The sequence below is a fragment of the Ictidomys tridecemlineatus genome, chromosome 2, assembly GCF_052094955.1.
Source record: "Ictidomys tridecemlineatus isolate mIctTri1 chromosome 2, mIctTri1.hap1, whole genome shotgun sequence".
NCBI lineage: Eukaryota > Metazoa > Chordata > Mammalia > Rodentia > Sciuridae > Ictidomys > Ictidomys tridecemlineatus.
The window spans coordinates 208,457,061-208,466,957 of NC_135478.1; the positions used below are offsets into that span (position 1 = coordinate 208,457,061).

A 9,897-nucleotide genomic window follows, 5' to 3' on the forward strand; every position below is an offset into this window, starting at 1 on the left:
AATCCTTTCCTACAGTCACAAAACCCACGCTCTGTTAAAATGACATTTCGTGGCTCCTACTTTATTTCCCCCAAGAGCAATGAGTTTTCTATCAGGCCTAACTGAATATTACAAAGTCAGAAAGAAAAACCGGATTTGTCTCTCTGCGAGTTCAGTCACAACATCAGTGGGAGAACAGAAATGCCAAAACAATAATAGCAAATAGAATCAGGCATTTGATACATAATTACCATCATCACCAGTTTTAAAGCATTCTGGAATTACATTCCTCTGGTAACTGTGTCGATGCTTGCAGGAGACAAATGCAATGCAGTTTTTCTCTTCCGCAGCTATATTAGGGCTTTGTTGCTGACAACAGTAAAAACTTGTTTGTGTCAGGAAGTGAGGTATGAAGATATGACCTGGAAGGTACAGACAAAACCAAACTAGCAGTTTTTGCATTACTTTTCTGACCACATTCTTTCAAACGGTGACAAGAAGACTGGCTGCTGTAAGATGCGTGTTTAGTGGGAAATAATCAGAAAAATATACTTATCCCTTAATCATGCAGTACATGCTAGACAGTAGAAATTGTGTGTGTGTGTGTGCAGAGAGAGAAACGTGCATTTCAATAATATTTTGAACCACTTATTTTGTCCTCATTTCTTGCATTTAACTTAAGTATTTGACAAACAACTTTGAAAGACTTATTCAAGTCCTAAATGTGTGGAAACTGTAGCCCTTTTGAGTATGTACTCTTGGTATTATTGACTCACAACCTTTTAGGAGTTTCTACCTTAAATTCCAGGTCTCTGTCTTAAAAGTTTTTATGGACCAGAAGATGTTATTCTATAAATCTAGGCTAGATAGCTATTTCTGCGTTTTGGTTCATTATTTTCCATTTTATAAGGAAAACTGGGTTGGCGCAATTATGGGGGAGAAAAACTTCACAGGAAACTTAACAGAGAGATGGAAGATCATCCTTTCTTCTGGCCTTGCCTTAACTATCTCCCTTTCCAGCTCATCAGTTTACCTACTATGATAAATGATCGCCACTACCTCCCTTCTAATTCTGTAAGTCTCCCAATTTTTACCTTCCAATCTCATGCCTAGTTCTTTCCTCCTTTTCCTTTTCTGCTCCTGCCTCCCAATTCAGCCCTTTTTCTTCCTGGGCGCCTAGCTCAGGCCTCCCCAGATACTCCCTCCCAGTCCTCCTAACCCTGCAGATCCCCAACCCCCACCCCTTTCCCATTTGGTCTCTCTTCTCAGCAACTTTACCTCCTTACCTCTCTTTGACCTCCTTTCCTCTCCTTCACAGTTTGGCCCTTGACTTCGGGGCCTTCTTACCTTTCTTTACCTGAAATGATCTGCCCCTTACCCGGGTCTCCTTCACACCCTCCTCTCTGGTCCTAACCCTTCTGCGGCCAAGCCCAGCACAGCTCCCCGGCTCGGCCTGGTCAGCTTGAGCTGTATTTTGTTCGAGTGCCCCTGGCCTACGAAAGGAGTGTGTAGTGTAAAGTGGGGCCAAGTGTCCCCCCGGGCTGGGGCCACTGCCTCGCCCCCTCCGCCCCTCCCGAGTCCCGGTTGCGGCGCTTCCTGGGCGGATGGTTTGGACTTGCTGCAGCAGCTGCGGTTCTGCTGTGTCATGCAAGAAGGAGGCGGCGGCGGCCGGAGCTGGAGTGGGAGGAGGGGAGGAACCTGATCCTCCGGTAGCGAAGGGCTGGAGGCAAACACCGAGCTCCCCCAGAGCCGCCCGGAGCAGGGAGGGCTCCGCTACCCCGAGGGGCCCTCCCCGCGGGGCCGAGGGTAAGTCGGGCGGCGCAGGTGGTCGCCTTGGGAAGGGAGCGCGCAGTGGGGTTAGGTCGGGCGGCGGGAGCATATGGAGGTAGCCTGGCACAACCGAAGGAGCCCAGTGTCTAGCTGAAAGGGACCCAGGCCATAATAAGGATGGCAAGCCAAACGCAGCAATAATTACTATTCGAATAACGCCCCTTAGTTGGTCCTGGCTACACAGAGGGTGGAGTTGTGCATCCGAACTCAGGACTAAGCTGGAGGCAATGATTCAGGGTTGGAGAAACATCATCCCGTCAGCCCTGGCTCTTTAGGGTCCAGCTGAGTAGCAAAAGCCAACATACCCCATATTCCCCTAGCCTTGCTGCGCTTTCTGGGTTGTCTTATTGAAAACTAGGGAAGGGGATGGGAAACCTGCCCAACCTCACTTTAGCCACAAAAATAATGCTCTTGGCCAATGGCCCTGGACAAAACAACCTCTGGTGCAATTAAACAATCAATAGGAAAAGAGCTTCACTCCCCTCACCGCCCTCCTTCACCAGGCTCCTTCGACCAGGGTAATTCTTTGGGTTTAAAGGAGAAAGAAAATTTGTTACATTCCTTCCCACCCAGCCCCCACCCCCATCAGCCTCTTCATCAAGCAAACTGCAAACTGCACACCCCTGGCTCACCCCACCTTCAGAGCTGAGCTTCTGAGAGAGGTTTCAATACTGTTCCATGTTGCAGGAGGAGACAGCCTTAAACTCTGAAGGATTTCATCTCCGTTGCCCTTTACCCCCAGGGGATTCAGAAACCTAGCATTGACAGCAGCGAAATGTAGGGCCAGGCTGGGCACAGAGGAACATCACTCCCCCCACCCCATACAATTCTCAGGGTAACTATTTTATTATTGTAAGTACTAGTATTCCTTTCCATTTCATTTCTAGAAAATTCAGAAAGCATTTTCTGAAACATAATTTTTTTAAAATGTCAGTCATACATTTAGAAGTAAGGGATTAACTGAAAGGCTAATGACTGTCTCAAAAGCACATGCGGTTGCTAGGGAACTCAAGCTCATCCTGCTCTCTAATCACCAGCGTGTTAGGTGGAAATCAAACTGCTCAGGGTGTTATTAAAATGAATGGCATTTGGTTAAAGACTTTCTTGCTATGTTGTAGCATCCTGGATTATTATCGATTGCCTCACACCCACATATCTTATTTTCCTAATTTGATTTCTGTATTTGCGTCACTGCCAGGGACACTCAAACTAGACCAGTCAGGTTCACTTCCTGTTTCTTAGAACTGGTTTATATTTGGTCTCAAAGCACTAGCTGGTAAAACATTATCAAACTGGTTCTCTTGGAAAGAAACCTCTGCTTTCCGTTGAAAACAAATTATCCCAATTAAATGCTAACTCCCATGGAAAACGTCATCATTTGAGGAATAAGGTAGACTGCCAACCTACTTTATTAAGGAAACCATTCTTGAAATGTAAAGACTAAAAAAAAAAAAAAAAAAAAAAACCCACATCATCTTTATTTCTTTTACCCAGAATCTTCAGTCTTCAGCATTGGAACTAAAACAAACTCAAGTAGAAAACAGATTTAAATATGATATTTCTAAAACTAAGCACAAAAAAATACACATGGAAACTGGGGAAGTCATTTTGACTAAATAAGGCATAGAACTGAATGGAATCCAGGCCCAGGAAGGACAAATAAATTAGGGTTAGCACTCTGGCACTCAGAGAACAAAGTGTAATTACAGGACTACACTATCAATAGGAAACCTCATCACTTTGTGTACCAATCATCTCTTTTACCAAGTCTCCTATGTCCCTGGAAAAGATAACCTTGTTTTGTGGATTTTTCCCATCTCATTCCTTTCCCTTTATAAAAATGGTATCACAAAGGCAATATCATAAACATAAGACTGTGCAAGTACTTGGGTTCTGATGTGATTGATATATTTAAAAATCCCCTTGGTAAAGTTGTATGTGGCATGAAGAAAAGATTGCCCACTCAAAGTTGGGAAACTTGCTCCCACTTCTACAAACTCAATGAATTTTGGCTAGCTACTAGAGTTTTTTCAGTGAGTTTCTCTTATGGAAGCATAACTAAAAGTGCTAGACTAAAGGACCTCTAAGTTTCTTTGCATTTACAAAATTCTTTGACCTCACTACATAATTTCAATTTTAGCTACATTTTGCAAAGTTAAAATTTTAGCACTGAACCTTTAATACCTATCTATAGAGACACTGAGATAAATGAATGATTCCCTGCTGATCCATCAGACTTCAGTGTCAGTTGCCAGATAAATAGAAACTACCTTGCTCCTGACTTATTTACTCCCTCTTTGCCTGATGTTGGTAGGGAAGCACCAGGGTAGGAAGTTCAAAACATATAAAAGTGTAGAAAAAGGCCTCTTCCTTATTTTAGATGTAGTGAAGCCAAAGTACTTTGATGAATAAAGTGGTGGAATGACAGAGAAAGAGCTATATAAGAAATAATTAGCTGAATCCTCATGGAGCTTTTTGCCTGTATTTTAATTTGTAAGAGGTAAAACATATGTGACTCAGATTTTAGAATTTTCAGATCTGAGATATTAAGAAATAGCATGAAGAAATGTGAGATTTGTGGCAGAAAGAAAAATCCTGACTTTGAAACCCAACTCTGCCCCTTTATCTATTCATTATTGAGTGCCTGCTGTGGGTCAGGCACTGGGCTAGGCCTTGGGAATACAAAGATGAATAAGACTACAGTCTCTGTCTTGCAGGAGCTTATAGCATAATGAGGAGGCAGATGAGTACACGGGGAGGTGGTTTCTTCAGGGAGACTCATAGGTACCCGAGCTCAGAAGATGAATCTTGAGAGGAGTACGGAAGGATGAGTAGAAGTGATCCAGACACCTGGGCGAGTCAAAGGGAACGTGTTCCAGGCAAAGAAAGTGCTGTGTGAAGACCTTAAAGTAAAAAGGTGTGCCCAAAGACTTGAAGGCAAAGGCCAGTGCCCAGCAGGTAAAAGGTTCTCAATGAACACATTGTACAAATGCATGGCAGAAATCCTGAAGGATGCATCCAGAAAGATCAGCACAGTTTTGTAATGTGAAAGATTTTGTTTATCTTCCTCAAACATTTGACCTTATCTTGAGGCCAGTGGAAAGCCATCAATTAATTTTAAGGAGCATGAAGTGATCACATGTTCATTTTAAAAAGAGCACTCCAGTTTGCAGAATTTATTAGTAATATTGAGAGCAGGGAGACTAGTTAAGAGGTTATTTTAACACTATGGGAAAGAAAAGACGGACATCTAACCTAAGGCAGCAAAAATGAAGATGGAAAGAAGCAAAGGACTCCATAAACATTCTAGGCATAGAGTCAGGGAATTTGATTGTTGATTATATCTGCAGGATTAAAGAATAAGGAGAGATTTATGGCTTAGGTAAATGGGAGAACAGTGGTATTATTCATCAAGATGGGGACCTCATGAGGAAAAGCAGGTTGAGGAAGGAAAGTAATTAATTTTAAACATGTTGCATTTGAAGTGTCCGTGGGATGTCAAAGTGAAGCTGTCTTCTACATAATTGAACAGATTGATCTAGAACTCAGGAGAGAGATCTATGTGAGAGTCATCAGAATAAGTATAGTTCCACAGAAGTAGATGAAATCCCGGAGACAGAAGGGATAGTGAGAGAAAATAAGAGGACCTGCTATAGAACCGTAGGAAAACACCAACATTTAGAAGTGTAGGGAACATCCGAGCATGATGATGCACACCTGTAATCCCAGTTCCCTGGGAGACTGAAGCAGGAGGATGGCAAGTTTGAAGTCAGCCTGGACAACTTAGGGAGACTTTGTCTCAAAATAAAACAGGCCGAGGATATAGCTCAGTGGTAGAGTACTTGTCTAGCATGTGCCAGAGAGCTAGGACCAGGAGCAAGGAGAGCTTCAGGAGCCAAGGGAGGAAATACCAACAGTATTAAACGCTAGAGAGAGGCCAAGAGAAATGAGGACTGAAAAAGTCTTGGATTTAGCACAAGGAGGTCAATGGTTTTTTGGCAAGAAGTATATTGATAAAAGGGGATAGTAACCAGATTGCAGTGGGTTGAGGAAGAGATGAGAGCAGAGGAAGTGACTAGAGGATATTCTCTTAGATAAGAAGGATGAAAGGGCAAGTAGGAAAGGAAAATAAAGATATTTGGAAGTATTTTTGTTTGTTTGTTTGTTTGTTTGTTTGTTTTTAAACTCAAAGTCTATGAGGTTCAGGCTATCTAGGAAAAAGGGGGAAATAATATGGAATTCCAGATTCTTTTAGCCGTCTTCAAATTATGTGGTTTCACCATCCACCAATTGCTCAAGCTAGACAAGAAGTAGATTTTTTTTGTTTTGTTTTTCTCTTTTCCTCCGTTTTCATGTCCAGTCCTTGAGGAATTCAGGTCAATTCTACCTCCAAAGCATTTCTATCTCTACTGCTACCACCCAGATGTAGACCACCATTATATCCTTCCTGTGTTCCTGTAATAGTTTTCTAAATGGTGTTCCTGCTTCCACGCTTGTCCCCATTCTCCACAGCACAGCTAGAGACATAAATCATACGTCATAAAACATAAATCAGATTATTTCGCTTCTCTTCTTGGAATCCTTCTGTGTCTTCTGATTGCACCTGAAATAAAGTCCAGACTCCTCTCCCGGCCTCCAAAGCCCTGCGTGGCATCTGAGACCACCTCTTCAACCTCATCCCCACCCACTCTCCTAGACTCCAATCACACCAGCCTTTTTTCTATTCCTCAAACACACTGAGTTCACTCTTGTTTCAAAGGACTTACTCTTCCTGGAATATCCTTTGGGTCCTTCTGATCTTTGTTTACATGTTATCTACTCAAAGTGGCGCTTCCTAAACACTTCTGCCTGAAGTACCCTTCTCTGTCCACCTTTCCCAACATCCAATGAATTTTTTTTCACAGTAATACAACTTTATTGCTGAGACTTTATTACCATTTGTTTTTATTGGTTATGGTTGAGGACTCCTTTAAAATATAAACTCCATGAGGATTCCTGACACATAGTAGGTACTTAAAATGTCCACTGGATGTTTGTAGAAGGAAAGAAAGTGAACAGATCAGGAGAAATTAAAAGCATCAAGAAACAGAGTCTGGTGTGCTGAGGAGTGGCCAGTGATGATGGATTGCTAGGCTTTGAAGATTTCGGAAGAGAAGGTTACTAGCTGTGTGACCATGGACATTCTTTTTCTCTGAACTTCACTTTATGGTTAATAATAGTACATGTCTCCATGAGCTGTTAGGAGAACGACATGAAGTAGAGTGGACAGACACACATTGTGGTCTTGTCAAGCCATTTCAGGAAGTCGGTACTTGCACAAATGGATTCATAAGCTCTATGTTTGGGCCTCTCATCGTGGAATTTACCCCCTTGATAATTACTTGTTATTAGAATTAAAAATGGACAAAATTGTAACTTTTTAAAAACACCTGGATATCTGATGGGAACTGGAAATTAGATTAGAACAAAGCATTTCCATCAACCAAGAAGAAAAATATAAAAAAAACTCTGGAAAACTGGGCCAACGGTGTGATAAACAGATTTCAGTACAAGAAGTACAAAAGGATCTTAAAAATATGTAAAAACACTTACCTTTTCTCATACCTATAGATATGCACTTACAACTGCATTGAAACACATTATTTATATATTAGGTTGACAAAAATCCTAGCATTTAATAACATACTTGGCTGGCCAGCCTGAGAGGCAGGCACATTCTTATATATTCGGTGGAGGAAAAGTTGGTACGACCTCTGTGGAGGGCAATTTAGCAATATTTATTACAGTTTTAAATGCAACGCCTTGGACTTAGCAATCCTACTTTTATATATTTATCCAATAAATAGGCTCACACATATTTTGAAGGATGACTCTTCTAGAACATTCAGTAAAGCATTCTTTATAATCATTAAAGACGGAAAACAGCCATCAATAGAGAAGCAGTTAAATACATGATAGTAGAGCTATACAAGTGAAAGGTAGGCAGTTATTAAAATTTGTGAGGCAATTCTAGCTATATTGATGTGAAAAGATCTTCACAATACATTACCAAGTAAAAAAGTTAAAAACGACACACATACTTGACTAACACTGTATCTTTTTGAAAGAAGTTTTACAAAAACACATTAACTGTGGGAAGATCAAATACAATAGGGCAGGAGCATTTGTAGAAAGACTGGTTGAAAGGGCACTTTAGTGGTTTGTGTGAGAGATGATGGTTACCTCAGGTAAAGGCAGTGATGTGCACAGGAACAAATGATTAGAGTCAAACAGCTGTTTTCAAGAACTCAATGACTGTGTAGGGATGGTGGTAGGAGGAAGGAGTTACTGTTATGGTGGGCTTAAGAATTCTCCCATGATGGGACACATGAGCAGAAGTGTCTGCCGGCAAGATGGGGAGTCCTGGGTCAGTCACAGAATTGCAGGGGAAAATCAGAAGTTCTGTCTAAGTGGAGACGTCCACTGTAGACTTGTAGATATGGTTCTGGAGCTCAGAAGAATTGCTGGAGAGGTGAATTTGGGAGCAGATTGCCTAGGGAGGGCAGATAGAATCAAAAGAAAAGTGGCACTAGGACTAAGCCCTGAACATGTAGAGATTGAATAGAAAAGAAAGATCTGGCACTGGAGACCCCAGAAACCCAAAAAATAAAACTAGGAGAACACAATGCCACAGAAGCCAAGAGTGTTAAGGTGGATGGACTTGTCCTTATTCACTGATGAAGATCAAGAAGGAGCATCACAACTCATTTCTGTTATAAACTTTAAGCTTCCGGAGCTTATTTTATATATTTTTGTATCCCGGAGCCTTGCCCTATATATCACACATGATAAATGATCAGTAAATTTGTGTTAAATTTTGGAAAGAAATATATGCACAGAGAGAAAAGCAGACATACAGAAAGACAAAAGAGTTTATGTTTGGATCTCCAATAATTAAAAAATAAACAAATAAAACAGATTCCCTTGAAGTTTACCACAAACTAAACTTGATCTTAGGCAGTAGAGAGTCCTGCACCCTTTGTTTGCTCTCAAGCTGGCACGGGATAGGGCGTTCACAGTACCATGTTTTTGCCTTCCAAAAATATTTTGATAGGTGATACCTGTGCCTGGTCAATCTGAGTCATTTTTTTATCTTTATTTAGGTCCTGGGTGATGACAAAAAGAGCAATTTGCTTTCCCTCATCTATCCGATCCCATCACACCACTCTGAATCAATTGATGGAATCTGGGGAATCCATTTCCGTGCCCTAAATTCTGTAAGAACCTCTTACAGAAGCCACCAGCTTCTCAGTTTGTTATTGACTCTGCATAAAGGTGTTGGCTGCTATCAGCAGAAGCCATAAAGAATATCACAGAGGAAAAGGTTGACTTGGTTGGGAGAACATGGAAATCTACAACAAAGTGTCCTTGAAGTAGAAATTTTAGAAACTAAAATAATACATGTACTTTAAGCGATACTAAAAATGCTGTGACATCCTGTGTTATTTAGTTAGACCAGAGGACAGCAAACTTCTTCTATAAAGAGCCAGACAGGAAGTATTTTAGGCTTTCCTGGCCATGCAGTCTTTCTCAATTACTCCATTCTGCCACTATAGTGAGAAAATAGCCATAGTGATAGGTAAATGAACAAGCCAGTTGTTTCAATAAAACTTTATTCATGTACACTGTAGTGTTTATTTCACATAATTTCCCCATGATATGAAGTATAGTTCTTTTCTTGATTTTTTTTTACCCCCAACTGTTTTAAAAATGTAAAAACAATCCTTAGCTCACAGGCCACATAAAACAAGGCATGAGTTGGATTTGGACTGTGGGCAGTATATTAGCAACATCTGGTTTAGACACACATGAAGATGATGAGAACAATATTCAGATTTGGACTTATAAAGAAAATAATGTGTTGTGTGTGTATATATGTATGTATCTATCTTTATTTTAAACTCTCAAATTTTTTACTTGAACATATAAACACATTTGCCTACCTCTGATTTAATTTGGTAATAAAGTGTGTCTCTTCAGTTCAGTAATGCTTTGCTTTCTCTTCCTGGTAATGGACATGTTCATGGTTATAGTACAGCCTTGCACCAC

The 9,897-nt window shown here is 41.0% G+C and overlaps 1 long non-coding RNA gene across 1 annotated transcript; it reads left to right on the top strand.

The window, feature by feature from the left end:
- Window positions 1-1,080: 1,080 nt before the first annotated feature.
- Window positions 1,081-9,471, top strand: LOC144375457 (uncharacterized). Its single transcript, XR_013435367.1, has 2 exons — window positions 1,081-1,785; window positions 8,952-9,471. It is a non-coding gene; the product is annotated as an uncharacterized LOC144375457 (long non-coding RNA).
- The last annotated feature ends 426 nt before the right edge of the window (window positions 9,472-9,897 follow it).